This window comes from Zootoca vivipara, chromosome 14 (genome assembly GCF_965207765.1).
Source record: "Zootoca vivipara chromosome 14, rZooViv2.hap1.1, whole genome shotgun sequence".
Classification (NCBI taxonomy): domain Eukaryota; kingdom Metazoa; phylum Chordata; class Lepidosauria; order Squamata; family Lacertidae; genus Zootoca; species Zootoca vivipara.
Genome location: NC_142597.1, coordinates 12242172 through 12261730, shown reverse-complemented (window position 1 = coordinate 12261730; position 19559 = coordinate 12242172). Strand labels below are relative to the sequence as shown.

Here is a 19559-nt window from a genome sequence, read left to right as displayed (position 1 = left end):
GACTCAAATTTTTGGTTTGGTTTTTGGCAGAATTTAGGCCACAACTTTATTGATCGAGTGAGTGGTTGCATAGGCTCTGGTTCGACTAGCTCCCTGCACCCTTGCAGTACCGCTGACCCAGGGCACGAACCATAAGTCAGCCTCTGGTGAACACCTGGGACAGTGGCAAGCAGGAGCCCTGCTAGAACTCCACCCAGATGTCCCCTGGACTCAGACTCTGGGCACAACCCCTCACAGGGAAGACCAACCATGAGTCTGTGGATTCCTTTAGCGGAATATCCAACGCATAAGGATGGCTAGGCATCCTGCCACCCCTATCCACAAGAACCAGAGCCTATCCGCAACCTTAGAAGTTGTGACGATTTGCTACACGGCAGGCGAAACCCAAATGGCACCAACCAATCAGCCAAGTGGGGGAAATTCCTGCCGTGCCCCTGTCCCAATGACAGGCGACACACGATAGCATAGCAAGGTCAAGCGCAAGCCCTAAATATAGGCGGAGGTGGGTGGGTGTTGTGATGCACTGAGCCCAAAAGAGGAAGCTCAGGGACATGTGCATGGGCTTAAATAGAGGTCCCTCGATTGATTTGATTGGCATCCCACTGGCCCAATTGCACCAGGCTCAAGCAACCTCCAATAGGGTGTTGTGGCCGTCCAAATGTTCCCACCCACAACACAGGGTCTGGTTGCCAGGTCGCACTGCAACACGTGCCCTCTTGTTAGGGGGGACCCGATACATCACAGGCACACTGAACTGATGTGGTCTGCATTTTTCAAAACAAATAAAGGTACAGGGGGTTGGGATGGATGTATCTGTCAAGTTTGGTGCTCTCAGTTTCTCCTGTTTCCAGTCTTTAATTCAGTTCTCCACATTTCTGCAACAATTTGCAACAGAAAAAAAAATTGCTCATGAAAATTCCTCAGTGTCTGAGTGTGAATTTCTCCCAATAAAACACATTTTTTGCATGCAGTTTTGATTACAGTGGTACCTCGGTTTATGAACACAATTGGTTCCGGAAGTCTGTTCATAAACTGAAGCGTTCATAAACTGAAGCAAACTTTCCCATTGAAAGTAATGGAAAGTGGATTAATCTGTTCCAGACGGTCCACGGAGTACTTAAACTGAAGCGTTCATAAACTGAAGCGAACTTTCCCATTGAAAGTAATGGAAAGTGGATTAATCCGTTCCAGACGGGTCCGCAGAGTACTCAACCTGACAATAAAAGCTTTTGTTCCCTGCGTTGTTTGCTTGAACATGAATGACTAAGGGACTTTGATTGAAGCAGGAAGGAAGGGAAAACAAATTGTTCACTAATGTGCTCATCACCGATGCCATAAGTGTCAGCAGTGTATGAGGCATGTTGCAATTAATCATCGGTAGAAATGAATACCTACATTGGAACTAGGGATATAATTTTCTGAAAATCTTGCATCAAGCATACCCTCGCAGATTCCCCCCCCCTTTTCTAATTCCATTCTCTCTCCTTGGTTTTGGAGAGAAGTGAGTTATTCCCCTCCCAGTTCTGCTAAAAATAAAATTGCCGCACTATGTGCATTAATGTATATATTTTTCACGCATTGCTATACATATAGCATTATACCGTGTTTCCCCTTTTTTAATACGTAGTCAAAAAGTAAGGCATGGCAGGGTTTTTAATCATTTGAGAAATGTAAGACATACCCCGAAAATAAGCCATACTTGTGCGACGTGCGGAGCAAGACCACCGAGCGCCCCAGCCAGCTAGCGGGACCCAGCACGGTGGCCGCAACAGGAGGAGGAAGCCTGCCGGGTTGGGTCAGTGCCCGGAAGCGGCGGCGGCTGCTGCAGTGCCGATAAAGCATGCAGCAGTGCTGCACGGAGCACTGAGGGCACAAGCCAGCAGGACCCAGCTCCTGCAATGCCGGCCGTGGCAGGAGGAGGAAGCCTGCCAGGTCGGGTTGGCGTTCAGAAGCGGCGGCTACAGCGCTGACAAAGTGCGAAGCAGCGCCGCACTCTCTGTATGTGCATGTCCGTCCCTTTCTCTGTGCGCGTGCGCGTCTCTCTCTCTCTCTCTCTCTCTCTCTCTCTCTCTCTCCCCGTGCGTCTTTCTCTCTCTCTCCCCGTGTGCGCGCCTGTCTCTCTCTGTATTTTTGTGATCGCGTCTCTCTCTCTCTCTCCCCCCCCCCCCGACAGAGAAAGGGTGCCGCGCAGGTTCCTCTTTGGCTCGTCATTCAGCTGCCCCGGCCTCCTCGCAGAGAGCTGACGCCGCTCCTCTCCCCCTCCTTCCCTTTCCCCCTCCCTTCCCTTCCTTCTGTCAGTCTGTCACTCGGGGTTGCGCGCGCCAGAGGCGCAGGCCCAAGCCTCGTCCCCCTCGCGCTTCCCTCACGAGTGTCTCGGAGCGGGACGGGTCCCGGCCTCCCTCCTCATTCCCCAGCCAGCGTGAGAGAGCCTGGGGAGCAGCCTCTATACCTCCGCGCGCACACACACCCAGCCGCCGCCGCCGCCTTCAAAGCCATGGGAGATGAGCAGCCTCCCAGTGCTCCCACCCAACCGCAAGTGCTTCGACTGCGACCAGCGCAGTCCCACCTACACTGACATGACAGTGGGCAGCTTCATGTATACCTCCTGCTCCGGCATCCTACGAGGTTTAAATCCACCTCACAGAGTGAGGTGTCTGTCTCCTAGGCAGGTGGCCATCCAGCCTCTGCTTAGAAGCCTCCAAGGAAGGAGAGCCCTTGATTCAGGATGGGGAGGAGGGGAAACGGAGAGAATAGAAGAGGCAGAAAATGTGCGCGGAAGAGAGCGCCAAGCGTCCTGAGCCAGTGGGACCCAGTTGTACCGGCACTTTAAAAAAAAGACACCCCCTGAAAATAAGCCACCGTGTGTTTTTTTGAGGAAAAAAAGTTGTAAGACGGTGTCTTAAAAAAGGGGAAACACGGTATGTACATTATACTCATCTGCACTCCAGGATTCCCAAAATAACCAGCACATAACCAGATACGCACAGCAAGGCTGTATAACTATGTAAATAGACTTAGGTAGTAATGCTTGCAAAATTTTGCTGCAAAAATATAGTGCAGGGTGGGCTTGACTCTTTCATATATATATGTATTTTTTCCATGTCATTTTGTGTATAATTATTTCAGCTTTTAAAAAAACACACCAAACAACAGCACATGAGAAGCTTGGACATACAGTGAGAAGCTTGGTGCAAAAGGTTGACTGATGCTGGGAAAGCTCAGTTGGGTGGGAACTGCCAAATTCCCTGTATAAATCTGTTTAAAACTAATCCCTCCTCCATCTTGATTTTGGAGTGCATCTTTCCCTAATGTCTGGGGTCCTTTGACCCAGCATTCTAGGTTGGCTGCATGCATCTTTTGCAAGTTGAATAATTCACTGCCATTGAGTTGACAGACGGAAACCATTTAGGTAATATCAGGTCTGAGTAGCCATTTGGGAAATCTGTCCCAATTCTTTTGAGTTGAGATGTGGGTTCTAAATGTGTCTCGGTTTTAGCAGGGGGAGAAATAATGCGATTGTTTCCAGTGTCTTGCATTTTAAGTGATCTGGCTTGCGTAATAAAAGCTATGAACGATTGTGACATGTCAACTGGGAAAGGTATCTTGTTTTTCTGGCTGCAGGCTGCAGTGCCAACTGAAAATGTAGGGAGCAGCCATCTTGATGTGTCCCACATCTACTATCTATTTTGGAAATTTATTTGTTTGCTCTGCCTTCGGACACTATGCAAGATACCTTGACTAAATTGTGCATGTTGGCTCCTGAGTTCAAGGAGCAGGTTTTCATCTATGTTTGGATATAGTTGGGTGCCATTTTGAATCAAGCAGGTGTACTGAACCTGGCAAAATTGCATGGTTGGTTTTTTTAAAAGTTCCTTAGTGTTCCTGGGGAATGCCTGGTAAAAGTGTTCTAGTACACTTTAATTTAAGCTAAAAAAAAATGTATTGCTCCTTTTTTATGGACAGGGGAAACTTTTTATGAGTTCTACTTAAACGCAGATCACCCTGCTGCTAGAGTGCCAGTAGTTAATATTTTTTTCCTTGCTTTTCTGTTAAAATAATATTCAGAGGCGTTTGCAATGAAAAACAACAACAGTGTAATATACTGAATATGAATTCCCCCCCATTTTTTTTATAACACCAATTTTATTAAAATAATATTCAAAGACACTTGCAAGGAAAAGCAACCAAAATGCAATATTAAACATTAAAATCGCAAATTCAAATCCGCAAATTCACAAAATCGCAAATTCAAGAACAACAAACAGCTTCCCCTCCTGCTGCCTTCAAGCAAAGCAGCTTCTGGGGCTCTGGCTCAGCATTTCTGAAGGATCACACCAAATGTTGCCTTTCCTTTGACAGCTGCATGAAGGCTGCTCCTAGGATGCTGGATTAGGTGGGCATTAATCAAGGTTGTTGTTGTTGTTGTTGTTGTTGTTGTTGTTGTTGTTGTTGTTGTTGTTGTTAAGTCGTTTAGTCGTGTCCGACTCTTCGTGACCCCATGGACCATAGCATGCCAGGCACTCCGGTCTTCCACTGCCTCCCGCAGTTTGGTCAAACTCATGTTGGTGGCTTCGAGAACACTGTCCAACCATCTCGTCCTCTGTCGTCCCCTTTTCCTAGTGCCCTCCATCTTTCCCAACATCAGGATCTTTTCCAGGGAGTCTTCTCTTCTCATGAGGTGGCCAAAGTATTGGAGCCTCAGCTTCACAATCTGTCCTTCCAGTGAGCACTCAGGGCTGATTCCCTTAATTATGGATAGGTGTGATCTTCTTGCAGTCCATGGGACTCTCAAGAGTCTCCTCCAGCACCATAATTCAAAAGCATCAATTTTTTGGCGATCAGCCTTCTTTATGGTCCAGCTCTCACTTCCATACATCACTACTGGGAAAACCATAGCTTTAACTATACGGACCTTTTTAGGCAAGGTGATGTCTCTGCTTTTTAAGATGCTGTCAAGGTACTAATGTTCTTTAGGGTGGTGTGCAAAGGGCTATCCTGCTGCATCCTTGCATCAGTCCTCTGAGATATTGGGTGGAGAGATTGTATTTTACTCAGAGTCATCCCAGGTAGCTAGGGGGGGCAGCCTCTCATCAGATGTCCAGGAGATAAAGAACTGCACAGGAGAAGACATCTGAATGCAGCCCTGTATTGGGAAGTTTTTAATGTTTACTGTTTTATGATGTTTTTATATGTGCTGGAAGCTGGTCAGAGTGCACGGGAAAATCCAGCCAGATGGGCAGGGTATAAAAAAGAAAACAACAACAACAACAACAACATTTGAATCCACAAGGACAGATTTCATAAAACCCACCTAAAGCCAATTTGAGCTTCCAGCTAACTGCGCTGTGCAGGCTTGGAAGGCAGAAATGCAGTTTAAAATGTACGTGCACTAGATTTTTAAACCAACCGTTGGTTGTATGGCAGGAATGGGGAATCTACAGCTTTCCAGATGTTGCTGCAGCTGCCATCAACCCTGATAACCATGGGGCTGCTGGGAGCTGGAATCCAAGAACATCTGGAAAGCTACAGGATGCTGACCATGTTTGGTGAACAGTCAATCTTTTATCTGTCAGTTTTGATGAAATTTCCCTTGATTGCTTTGAATTATGGTAAGAAGGCAGGCAGGGGGAGAATGGCTGGTTGGTTGGGCATTACCCAATTTGCCCATACAAACTACTCTCTACTATTGGCCAGTCATCGAACCTGCAGCCTCCGTGGCATCTACCACAAAGAAGCAGATTGTAGGGAAGGGTTATTTATAACATTGTAATAGCTGAGGTTATCTGAGTCATCTAAGGGAGATTATTACAATCGCACCCATTTCCTTGCAAGACTTGGAGGTGCCTGCATGATGGAATTGCCATTTGAATAGGAGCTTCGTTTGTGTGTGAGCAGAAATCCTTTTGTACTCGATAGACATCTGCTGTGGGTGCCACACTCAAGTCCACTTGTTTATAATACTATTTTGCAGATAACGTTTGTAATCTGAATCTATTCTACAATGTAATTATAGGTGATTGGGATTGTAGCCCCAGGCAGCCTGGTATTTGGTGAGCAAGGATGCCATTTCAGATTAGATGTTTATAAACAAGTTGTTTTTCTTCATAGTAATAGCACATCTCTTTTAATATTGAAATTCTATATGCACAGTGAGTTGACACACATAGTATTGCCCTGTAAGCATCTCAGTCACAACATAAAGGTTATAGGTAGGTAGCCGTGTTGGTCTGCCGTAGTCGAAAATAATAATAATAATAATAATAATAATAATAATAATAATAATAATAATAATTCCTTCCAGTAGCACCTTAGAGAGCAACTAAGTTTGTCGTAGGTATGAGCTTTAGTGTGCATGCACACTTCTTCAGATACCATAAAGGAGTAAGGGGGAATTCAGCTATGTCCTATTCAGAGTAGAGCCACTGAAATGAATGAACCTAAGATAGTCATGTCTATTAACTTCAATGGGTCTACTCTGTGTAGGACTAGCACTGCATACCACCCTGTGTATCGATGCAAACTTGCAGAAAAGTGTGTGCTACAGTCTACCTTGGACCTACCTGTACTACTACAAATTGTAGTGATTATATATATATATGTGTGTGTGTGTGTGTGTGTGAGTGTATATATATATATATATATATATATATATATATATAGAGAGAGAGAGAGAGAGAGAGAGAGAGAGAGAGAGAGAGAGAGAGAGAGAGAGAGAGAGAGTGCAGATGAAAAGCTACAGCGTCATGGAGAGGGCTGTAACCCAGCTTTCTCTCTAAGATGCAAACTTTCCGTGGGAATCAAAGTAATTGCCTTCCCTCTTGCTAGGTTTTGCTGCAACCTTCTCAGGAATGTTAATCATTATCACCATATAGGCTCGATAAAACCCTCTGCATAAATTAATGTTCCCTATCACTGAAGAGGCAGGTTAAGAAGGGTTTCTTATCAAGGAAGGGGGTGAATCATTTGGCTGCCTATGTTTTAGATATGGTATCTTTTACTGAAGGCAGATCATTTTTCTCCCCAGGGTTAGAGGCAGTTTGAAAGACGGATTGCTCTCTGTGGTGTGTATGCCCATCCTCTTCCTGGTCCGATAATCAAGTTGGGGTGGTGTTTTGTTGTTGTCGTTGTTCAAAAAATGTTTTCGACCAGATGCAATAGGGAAACCAAAGCAAGGTGCCTATATATGCTATGTCTCAAACAATAGGGATAAAATAGACAACTGGGGCCTGCAATAGAATGTTGCAGCATGGAATCCTTATTGCTCAGAACTCCAGACTCTGCTCTGTTTCCCTTCCAAGTTTTCTGTTCCTTTCCCACAACAGCCAGTCAGCATTGCAGTTGCCACTGACCAACCTCAGTCCTTATAGGGCTATTTTTGGGATTGTTTCCCCTCTCCCACTGGAAACACACCACAGTGACCAGAGGTAGTAGATCCCTAGAGGTATTCTAACTTCATTTTAAAAATACAAATGCTTTTTTTGGCCTTTTTTTTAAAACAACAACAACAACAAGTCTTGGTTTACAAAAGTATGTGCAGTTTCTTTTTTCAAGTTACATTTTCTACAGATCAGTTTAATTTGTTGAGACATTAGTGTTAAATTAGGAAGAAAAGGGGGAAAGAACTTTATTGGCTATGGGTAGTTGGAGATCGCCGTCTACTTTTGTGGTTACCTCTTTTTAACCTGCCTTCCTGCACAATTTCCATAGGGGCAAGTGTGTTATAGCAAATGCACACAAAAGGAACTAGCACTGCTCTTGTGGTGCCTGGTTGGCTTACAGATTAATTGCGCACACAAGGAGCCTGCTGGATCAGGCAGTTGGCCCATCCCGTTCTCATTGTGGCCAGCCATTTGCCTATGGGAAGCTCGCAAGACGTTTGTGAGTGCAACGGTGTTTGTTCACCATTTGGTGTTCAGAGGCATCCTGTCTCTGCCTTGGTAGCCTTGACAGGGGTCCAGCACCTGGAGCAGTGGGGGAAGGACGAGCTGCCCATGGGGGCGGGACGAGCCACCCACGGGGGCACTGTGACAATCTGCGCAGGGGGGTGCTGCGGCAAGCTGCCCACGGAGTCCGCCTGGTGGACGCAAGCCCCACGCTCCCGTTTCGGGCAGCTTGGGGCCCCAAGCCACCGTGTCACTCAGGGATGACCCCCAGGGTGTGCTGCATCCCCCTCACCCCGCTTCCTACACCACTGAGCCTTGTCCTCCAGGAGTTTGTCAAATCCTTTCAAAGCCACCCAAGTCAGTAACCACCACTGCCTCTTGTGGAAGAATGAAGAAGCAGAAGCTTTTGTGCATCAAATGGAAACCCTACGTTAGAGGCCAGGCGTTCCTAATGTCAGCAGTGCCGTTTTTGCTGATTTCCTTTAAAAATATATAGCTTAAAATAGCTCGGAAACTGTCAGGCTTCTGGGAATCAGATCCCTCCCCCGGTGGCAGCAAAGAAGCAGATAAAAAAAAAAGAGTTCTTACCAATTAGTTTATTCAGTAATCACAGCGAGAGACAAAGGAATGCGGTCTCTCTTTAGAAATGGCATTGCTCCAAGTGAAGTCACACCCTGCCCTTTATCCGTCACTCCTGCATCGATTAATCTGAGCTTTCTGTCTCTGAGCTTTCTGTTCTACTACTCTCAATGCTTGCCTGATCCTGGGAGAGGAGGGGTCAGGAATGCTTTCCAAGGACACTGAATCTGTCAGCTGCCTCTCCCCTTCTTCTTCTTCTTCTTCTTCTTCTTCTTCTTCTTCTTCTTCTTCTTCTTCTTCTTCTTCTTCTTCTTCTTCTCCTCCTCCTCCTCCTCCTTCTCCTCCTCCTCCTCCTCCTCCTCCTCCTCCTCCTCCTCCCTGCTGTTCCTCTCCCAATACTTCCCAGCTTCTCCCCTCTGCAGCCTCTGAACTGCAAACCACTGATCTAAATCTATACTGCCCTCCTGTTCTCGGGAAGGTTCAGGAGAAGGGGAGGGGATGGTCCCCACCATTCCTCCTCAGTCCAGCCCCTGACACAAATGGCTCAGCAACTTTTGTGTTTGGATTTTCACTTTCTGAAATATGGCAACCCTAGGCGCTCTGGCCCCAAATAGCACAGGGAATCAGAATTGAGCAGGGAATAAGATTTCCCCCTCCCCGCCGCTCTGTTTGCGGACTTCCCAGAGGTGTTTGGTTGACGGCGGTTGGAAACAGTATGCTGGACCAGCTGGGTCGTTTCTCAGACCCAGCAGGACTTTTGTGACTAGAGCCTAAGATGGCAGAGCACATGGGTTGCATGTGAAAGCTCCCAGGTTCAATCCCTGGCATAGCCAGGTAGAAAAATGACCAGGGAGCAGGTGGCATGAAAGATATCTGGCTGATACCAAGCTGCTGCTGCCACTGCTAATTTTTTAGTATTATGGTTCAAAGGGCAAATGTTCTAACAAGGTATGAATACAGTAAGGCAGCTTCCTGTGTTCTCTGAGGTGGTGCATATAGAAATATCTTGAGCATGCGGAGTACTGTTGCACTCAGGTGCATGGGCATCTGGTCAGCCTCTATGTGACCAGGATGCTGGACCAGATGAGTCACTGGGCTCATCCAGCAGACTACAGTCATACCTCGGTTTAAGTACGCCTCGGTTCGAGTATTTTCAATTTAAGTACTCCGCGGACCCATCTGGAACGCATAAATCCATTTCCCATTACTTTCAATGGGAAAGTTCGCTTCAGGTTAAGTACGCTTCAGGTTAAGTACAGGCATCCGGAACAAATTGTGTTTGTAAACCGAGGTACCACTGTATTTTTATGTTAACAAATGTATACCCTGCTCCCCCCCTCCAAGGACTGGCTCAAAGTGCTTCTCTTGTTTATCATTATTCTCAAAAAAACAGGCCAAAAGGTCCATGAACTTCAAGTACAGTCTGTGACATGTCTCTGCAAAGCTTCTAAGTATAGAAAGCAAGCTCAGTGACCATGATGGGTGGTGATCACACGATCTTTCTAAGCTTTGCCGTGCTAATTTAATGCTAATTTGATGTGCATGTGGAATGATTCCCTCTCCCCCACCGCATTCACATCAGACTAGAAATCCAGAGAGTCAGAATTGCTGCAAAGTTCTCTTACATCACCAGACATTGGAGCTAATGTATTGCACCCAACATAACATGTTAGTTGGGTCACACTTTGGCCCAAGGTGTGCAATTCCCCTTTGGAATCCTCCCTCCTACGAATTTCACAATGCAGTTCTCCAGCAGTAACAAAATTTGCGCAAAAATGTGCATGTTAGGGGAGAGTGTGCATAAAAATAATAAAATAACATAATGCATTATTTCTGGGAAACAGCTTGCAAAAATATGTATTGAAAGCAAAATTGCAAATATGTAAAATGCTAACAAATATTTGTGAGGGTTTATTTTTTCTTTTTTAAAAAAGAGAAGATTAGCAAACTGATGTAGAATTGTGAAACATAAATGTGGAAAAATGAGAAATAGAGAGAAAGTGAAATGGACAGATTCACCCATCACTAATGATGGAGAGAGAAATATGCTTGCCCATCAGACTTGTCCATTGTGGAGTTGGGTTTCCAGGCTATATACTAATGGGTTGTTCTTTGCTAAAGGACTAGAGAGCACTGATGAAGACCTCATCCTCTATTCCTGGTGTGTTCCTTTCCCTGTGTTGCCTCTAGGCTGGATCTTGTGGGTGTTGCTACAGCTGTGCATGTCGGTAATGAGCCTTACGCTAAATGTTTCCGGTCTGCTATGTTCCCGGGAGGATCTTGTGAGCTTCAGCCGAACGGGGTCTGCTTTATATGAGTGATTTAACGTGGTGTAAGCAATCTGCATGCTCGGGGTGTGCATATGTGTGAGGGAGAAGCTGCCATTGGTATCACATTATTTTATTAGAGTTTCAAAGCTGATATTAAGTGGACATGATTTCTTCCCATGGACCATTAATTTTGTTTTATTGCTGGCCTGATGGCTATTACCCCTTCTTGCCAATACATTCCTCCATTAGGCTTGTACAATTAACAAAATATGAGCTGTTTAAAGCGTTGCTATGAACAATGGGTCACTGAGAAGCAGGTCTGGGGAAAAGAGGGGTGGTTATGTGAGTGCTTTGTGACCACGAGAAGCTATGGGGCTGGCAGAGGAGAGTGTGTGCAGACCAATTTGTGTCCCTTTGCAGATAGAAAGCTCTTTTCCACAAAACATTTTCTATTTGGGATGTGCTTGCTCAAATGCAAAATACAATTTGAGTTATGAGTGGTGCGTGTTTGTTCCGTTTTTTCCTTTTAGAAATGTGCCAGAGCTGGGGCCCCAATTCGTTTCTCTTCTTTTGTGTACTTAAGGGCAAAGGCGATTGTAGCACAAGATATACATACCCAAATGCAAAATAACAGGACTGTCACATGATTACATCTAGTCAATTAATCATCCGAGTGTTAGTTTATTAATCAGATCTATCTGCATACATTTGCATGGGATTAAAATGAGTGGCTCAGATGTCAAAGCATGCATTCATTGCTTTTAGGATTGGGGGGGGGGGAGAGAAATCTGTGACCCTTCAGAAGTTGTTGGACTCCTTCGGGCCCAGCCTGCATGGCCAATGGTCAGGGTGGATAGGAGTCCAGAAATATCTGGTGGCCCACAGGGTCTGCACCCCTGTTTTTAAATAACTCGTGCATGCTTAGAAAGAGGCATGGATGCTTGAGCTGAGATTCCTGTATTTCAGGGAGTTGGAATAAATGGCCCTTGGGGTCCCTTCCAACTCTACAATTCTATGATCATATGGTGGAGATGTATGGAAGTGAGAGCTAGACCATGAAGAAGGCTGATGGCCAAAGAATTGATGCTTTTGAATTATGGTGCTGGAGGAATCTCTTGAGAGTCCCGTGGACTGCAAGAAGATCACACCTATCCATAATTAAGGGAATCAGCCCTGAGTGCTCACTGGAAGGACAGATTGTGAAGCTGAGGCTCCAATACTTTGGCCACCTCATGAGAAGAGAAGACTCCCTGGAAAAGACCCTGATGTTGGGAAAGATTGAGGGCACTAGGAGAAGGGGACGACAGAGGACGAGATGGTTGGACAGTGTTCTCGACGCCAGCAACATGAGTCTGACCAAACTGCGGGAGGCAGTGGAAGACAGGAGTGCCTGGTGTGCTCTGGTCCATGGGGTCACGTAGAGTCGGACACGACTAAACGACATGATGGAGGGGGGGGAATGCCTATTTTAAGAATGATACTTACCATCTGATGTTTTTGTTCTTGGGGACAAATTTATAGCTCTGCAAAATATCTGAGAATACTAGCCCACATAATTTTAAATTAAAGCTTCAGTTAATGTTTTGCCTACAACTGGATGAGGGTGGCAGCAGGAGCAGCACAACTCTTGCAATGAATTTAACTGAGTAATGTCAGCGCAGTTGGTTAAGAGCGTGGTGCTGATAACGCCAAGGTGGCGGGTTCGATCCCCATATGGGCCACCTGGAAATTCCTGCATTGCAGGGGGTTGGACTAGAGGACCCTTGGGTTCCCTCCCAGTTCTGTGATTCTACAGTTATATGTCCATTAACTTCAGTGGTACGACTAGTATTGAATACCACCCACGGAAAATAAGAAAACCAAGCAGGATTAATCATTTCTATCCAGAATAAGTGGATTTAGGCTCAAAATACTATGTTCCCATTGTTCCCCTGTTTTCTGGGGACCTTCATGCTTTGTTTTTTATTTCTTTTAGAATAGCAATGGCACTGTCACTGAGATGATGTTGGAGAGATCTTTGTGACCACTGTAGGCAATGAAACAAGTTGGCAGACCAATAGGGCTCAGTTATTTGGTGATAGCAAATCTGTGTATTAGTATTAAGTAGGTTGAATAATCATGCTGCTCCAACCTTTAAGAAAAAGTCATGCCTTTCCAGATCTCAAGGCAGGCTGGGAAATGAAGGCCACAGTAATAGTCTACTTTCTATTCAATAAAATATATGTTTGCGAACTTTGTGGAGTTCTATCCAGATTGAGAGAAGTCAGAGTGTTGGTCTAGGCCTGAGGAGATCTGGGTTTGAATCCTACCTCAGTCACAAAGCTTACTTTGGATGGCCCACAGTCCAAGGAACCGCCCCATTTGCCATCCAGTTTCCTTATGATGGGATCATAGAGGTTGTGCTGCTTGCTTGCTGTTCCCTTGAAACCTACTTTGCCTATGTATCATATTGATCTGAGTATGGAAGATTTTGGTAGAACCCATACTCCAAGTTCAAGTTCTTCATCCAGGGCAGTTTGCCTTGCAATCTTAAGAAATTTGAGCTTTCTGGCTGAGGGAAAGGGTTTCGTTGGCCCCAGCCTTAGCATTCTCTGTGCTGTACCACATTTCCTCGTCATCGAAAGGTGGAAACTCTAATGGTGTAAATGGTAGAAACCTTTCCATGCTAAATTCAAGTCATAAAGACCAAAATCCACTGCAGCAAACATGGCTATAAAACTATTTTTTTTACTTTCAAAGCTATTGGGACAGGAACTGAAACATGAAATGTAAAGAACAAATGCACTTTGTTTTCATAATAACAGAACACATTTTCTTTATTTTTTTGATAACAGCTGCAGTTTCAAGCTGAAATTCTTCTTCTTGTAAATGGAGAGAAAATGGCCATATATCTTACTTTATATTTCTAGTGTCTGGGCTGAGATGAAGGCAGCAGCCTGGGGTGGAGCCAGGAGCTATGGGATCAGGCCATAGTCAGGGCTGGGTTGGCCATTTGCACATTTCCAAAAAAAGAGGGAATGCATCGCCAAAAGAGGACAAAAGATAAAACAGAATTTGTCTCATGTCTGTTCAGATACCCTGGTCCCAGACCACTTGTGGACCATAGAGAAATAAATGGTTCTGTGGTGGTACTCATCTTAATGGGAGTCAATAGCAAGGTTATTGTACAGTGGTACCTTCAGGTTACAAACTCCACTAACTCGGAAGTAGTTGCTTCGGGTTGCGAACTTTGCCCCAGGATGAGAACAGAAATCGCATGCCAGCGGCACAGCGGCAGTGGGAGGCCCCATTAGAGAAAGCATGCCTCAGGTTAAGAACGGTTTCGAGTTAAGAACAGACCTCTGGAACGAACTAAGTTCATAACCCGAGGTACCACTATTGGGTTTCCTTAACTTTGTAAATCCATCCAAATAACTCTTGTTCAGAACTTTTCAACCAATTGAAGACCTATTTATACTGCAAGGCCAATATTTTAGTGCTTTAAAATATATTTTTTGCTTGATGTTTCATACTGGTTTTACACTGTTTTTTTAGAAAGAGAGAGAGAGAAAAAAAAGAGAGAGAGAGAAAGTTGCCCAGATTGACTGGATAGAAATGCAATGAATATTTGAAAAAATAATCAATATTCATTGGGACTTGTAATTGAAAATTTAGCAAACTGATGTAGAAATGTGGGACACCAAGCTGCAGACTAAAAACATGAGAAACACAGAAACCACAATGGACGAATTTGTCCATCCCTTACACAATATATTTTATTATTTTAATAGGTACCTTCTGGAATTGGATCCTGAGCTGTCTGCCTTTGCAGCTGATCTGTTCCAAAGTTTGCTGAATGGTAAGTAACCCGATTGGCATTTTATCCTGCATTTGACAGAGGTTACAGGGCCCATAAGGAGGCACCCACAATGTTGTAGTTGGTGTTCTGGAAACTTACTGAAATAATACACCCCAATTCGATGAAAAAGGAATGTGATGCATTTTAACTAGTCTTCATTGAGTCTGTGTTACAGCCAACAATGTTTTCTGTGTGCAGTTAGTTCCCATCATTCCTGACCTGAGGGTGATGGAGTTGTGATTCAGGAACACCTGGAGAGCTATGGGTTATCCACTCCTGATGTACAACAATTATCTGGAAAGGTTGGTGCACATATTGGAGTATAATGTTTGCAGGCACCCTGTCCCTTGCCCTCCTTTGTTTAAATGGAGAGATGGACTATGGCTTTTATGCCCATGATTTTCCTGGACTCAGTGTTTCCTGAATAAGTGTGTATAGCAGAGTCTGGTGGGGAGGGTCACCCACTTCTCTATCTCTTTCCCCTTCTCCACACCCAGTAGGCTCTTGGGAGAGGGAAAGTTGGCTGTTGCCAAAGGTCTGGACAGATCACTTGCAGAGGGCTTTTGAAATTAGGCTGAGAGCCCCAGGGCCACGGACTGCCTGCTTGAGTTGCCTGTAATTGATTTTGGTGCTCATTATACTGTTAATGCCATTTATCGTCTGTTAGCTTATGGTGAAAGTTCTGTGCATTTGGCAGAGCTTACAGAAGCATTGAGACTTTGCCAGTTCTCTTGGTTGAGCAAAGCCAGTTCTGCCTCTATTCTTGGTCCCTTTGCTTCCTCTTCCCATCAGTGATTGATTTACACAGAAAACTAGCTTAGCCAGGAGAACCGTAGATTTGTCTAGCTGGAAACGACATGAGAGGCAACCAAGCTGATCAGCTAAAGTATTAAACTGAAGTGAGGACCTGCCATTGCTTGAGTAAACCAATCAATCTGTATAGCAAAAGCATGTGCTCTGTGATTTATTTATTTTTTGCAGCATGGGGTGGATGGGGAGATAATTGGAGGGAAATGAATAACATAAAACAAGTATTAGCTGCTTGAGAATAACAGTGGGAGAGGACTATTGCACTCATCTTGTGCTTGCTTGGTTCCCATTGGCATCTGTTTGGCACTGGATACAGGATGCTAGACTAGGTGGGTCTTTGGCCTGATCCAGGAGGATTTTTATATTGTTAAATTATGTGTCAATAAGTAAAGGGATTAAGGAAAACCTGTGCCTGTACTGTGAACCCAGTCAGGGACTATAATCCTCCCTAGATTTTGTAGAGGCCAGGGTTGTCTGTTTGGTTGAGATTAAAACCACCCAGGGTTGTCTGTTTGGTTGAGATTAAAACCACCCAAAATTGATAAATGGAGCTGAAGGAATGGAGTGGATAAGAGAAATGAGGAATGAGTGAAGAAACAGCAGGCTGAGAGAAGGATGGGTTGAGGAGACTGACTGCCAGGAGCTGCCAGGGCTAAAACTGAGAACCTGGGAGCCAATTGGAGCATCTTCCCAGGCAGTGAAGTACTGTCAGTGTCTGGGCTGGCACTGCCCAGCTAAGGTGTCCATTGGGCCTTCCTGGACAGGAGGAGCTATAAAGGACTTCCTGTTTGGACTAAGACCTTGCCGGAGAAACAAAGACCTTCATGGCTCTGATGTGTTCCTTGCCTCTGACCCCTTGCTTAGATCCTTGGCTCTCACTCCTTGTGGTTGTCTTCAGAGATGAAGTAAGCAAATGTCTTCTTCCTCACCTCCAGTGGCAGAGCTTCATGCTCCGGCACTGGGGGGTGGAGAGCAGGCGGGACAGGACTGGCGCACTTCCTGGGGGCATGGTGTGCTGCCCACAGGGGCATGGCATACATCCTGGGGGTGTGGCGCACCGTCTGCAGGGGCGTGGCACACATCCTGGGGCCATGGAGTGCCACGTGGAGTGCCTGTGGCGCCCAGTGCGGGCAGGGGGTCAGCTGCGATGGCACTCCACCGGGATCGCACTGCCGGGGGTGGTGCACTCCCCCCGCACTCCTCTTCATTCGCCAGTGCCCACCTCATACCTAAAAGAACTCCTTCGGACCCTACAATCGGCAGGTGAGACCTTGCCCAGTTGGCATTGTGCCCTTTTCTGTGGTGGTTCCCTGCTTGTACAGTGCCCTCCCTAGTGAGGTGCAGCGGTCTCCCTCATTATAGACTTTCAGGAGAAACATTCCTGTTTATGCGGGTATTTGGTGGCTGACAAAACATTGTTCCCAGCAACCCAGATATCCCTGGTGGGGATAAGCTTTTTAAAAGAACGCTTTAACATTTTTGTAGATTATTTTTAATGTTTTATCACTGCTGTGTCTTCTGCCCTGGGCTCCTTTGGGTGAAAGGGCAGGATATAAATCACACAAATCAATAAATAGTACCTCCATTCCAGGAAAAGCATTGTCTCCATCAGGCTGCTGTTTAAATGGGCAACTCTAGAGGTGGTGGGGAGGTATTCAAGATGGTGGCAGAGGCCGATGCTTAAGAGGAGAGCTCTGCTGTGAAGAATGGAGGGAGTGTCGTTGTTGCTTACAGCCTTTGGGACAACATAGAGGGTGGGAGGGAAGACTTTATTTTTCCATCTAGAAACTGTTTGCTTTACCTCCAACGATGGCAATTCTAGAACTGAAGAGTGGTGGCTGGGCTTGGATTTTACATATTGAATGGAACCCAGCAGCCAATTCTTTGACTGCAGGCTTCTGGCGCCATTTTAGCAATGCTCTGGCTCCTAACTAATCTACACGTACATGTGATTAATTGTTATCAGCGGATATCATCACTCCCGTGTAAAAATAGACTGTGATGACTATTTGAATAAATCATAAGAACAGCTAACCTGATACCACACAGCATCATGCAGTTGGCTGAGCAAAGCACGTTCTCATCCTTGACCTCGTTTGGCTTGCAGAGATCAGTGTTTGCCTATGGGAGCTGGTGATTTAAAGTTTTGGCTGATGCAGACCTGCTTTTCGCACAGGGAGCCTATTTCACCACCCATTTCCATGCCTCATCCCCACTGTACGATCCAAACTAAGACATATCTCTTCACTTATCTGAATGCAGAGTGAGATCACATTGAGTCTTTTCCCATTATCTGTGACTTTTCAGTTGTTTTATATGAATGCTAGAGATCGAGATGAAATTTGCTTTGGCCACTAAATTCAGATTTGGAGTTGGCAGGGCATGGTGGGGGAGGGATGCAGGCGAGTCAAGGAAGAGAGAAATCCAGGAATATTGAGGGGGAGGGATTCTAGGAATTGAGGGTAGGGGTTCAGAAAAAGCAGTGGAAGCCCAGCAGACCCCACAACCTCCCTCACACTGTCTTACTTGGAATGATGCTGTTCTCTTGACCTATTATTGTTCCAAAGAACAAAGTGTGAAGGTAAAAAAAGGTAAGTCCAGTCAAAGGTGACTATGGGGTGTCCCTCATCTCGCTTTCAGGCTGAGGGAGCCAGCATTTGTCCACAGACAGCTTTCCGGGTCATGTGGCCAGCATGACTAGACTGCTTCTGGTGCAATGGGACACCGTGACGGAAACCAGAGCGCACGGAAATGACATTTACCTTCCCGCCGCAGCGGTACCTATTTATCTACTTGCACTGGGTGCTTTTGAACTGCTAGGTTGGCAGGAGCTGGGACAGAGCAACGGGCGCTCATCCCATCGAGGGGATTCGAACCGCCAACCTTCCAATCAGCAAGCTCAAGAGGCTCAGTGGTTTAGTCCACAGCAGCACACACGTCCCTGTGAACGAGACCTGTTGTTGTTTAGTCGTTTAGTCGTGTCCGACTCTTCGTGACCCCATGGACCATAGCACGCCAGGCACTCCTGTCTTGCACTGCCTCCCGCAGTTTGGTCAAACTCATGTGAACGAGACCTAGGAATGGCAATTTCCCATTGCTGACAAGGAGTCCCGGGCAGTGGGATGTTCCTGTGGCACTAATGTTGTTACCCGAGTTTTATTTGCATTTTTAAATGGTTTATGTTTCGACATGGTTAACGCCCATGCTGTTTAACAATATGGAGGTAACAGAAGTACTCTTATGAATGAATACATAGATAAATAAATCTGCTTGCTCAGCAGAGGACCCCAATAAACAGCCGGATACTTCTTGAATGATAAACAAGATGCCTGCATGATGTAGGATTCTGGCCATGATCATAAAAACATAGAGTTGGAAGGGACCCTCGAAAATCATCTAGTCCAATCCCCTGCAATTCAGGAATATGCAGCTGTCCTGTATGGGGATCGAACCTGCAACCTTGGTGTTATCAGCATCATGCTGTAACCAACTGAGCTAAAAAGCAATGGTCTTCAGCATCTGCAAGGCTGTGACGCTTTTCCGGAGCTTTCTGTTTTTATTCCGGAGGCAATAGATGTGTGTGATAGAAGAACCAATGTATTGAGAGAGAGAATCCTTTCTTCTTCCTTCTTTCCCGAAAGGCATTGATACCCTTTCTGTTTGCGTGTATCTTCCTGCTTTTCTTTGTTCTTTGTTCTTGATCAGGGTAAACTGGGAGCACATTTCTCTGCAAGCTTTGAAAGCCAGGCCCCCGCAGCCCACCCCTTTGCAATAACAGCTCCATAAGCTTGATCAGCTGTTTGCAAACTCCGCCTGTCACGTTCTGCAATTTTATGAACCCATGAATCTGACCCTTTGATCATCTCCATGGAGCGCAGATGCCAAAGGTCAGGACAGCCTTAAAGATGGACAAAAGGCTTTGAGGCTGGCCAAGGACTGTGTGAGGGGGTCAGAGTAATGAGAAGAACCTTGCCTTTCTGTTCTTTCTTGTAGTGTGTTTTGGAAATGACTCCTTTGCCTGCGCATCTCTGTGCATTACGAGTGTGGATGGTGAGAAATTTGATTCAGTTTGCATTTAAAGGGAACTTCCCAAATTCACATTTTCTGAAACAATATGTGGATTGTCTTCAGAGATTTGCACTTATTCAAGTTTTGCAATCCAGTTCTCCAGCCAAGCAA

General features: G+C 45.5%; 1 protein-coding gene across 6 annotated transcripts in view; it reads left to right on the top strand.

Moving 5' to 3' along the window:
* Positions 1 to 19559, top strand: part of PKNOX2 (PBX/knotted 1 homeobox 2) — a 411946-nt gene that overhangs the window by 79444 nt on the left and 312943 nt on the right. For 5 of the 6 annotated variants that reach the window (XM_088658020.1, XM_088658019.1, XM_088658021.1 and 2 more), the window contains one exon: positions 14503 to 14570. The exons of the other annotated variant lie outside the window; for it this stretch is intronic. The gene's annotated coding sequence lies outside the window, so the exon portion shown is untranslated. The remainder of the gene's footprint in view (positions 1 to 14502; positions 14571 to 19559) is intronic. 6 annotated transcript variants of the gene reach the window in all.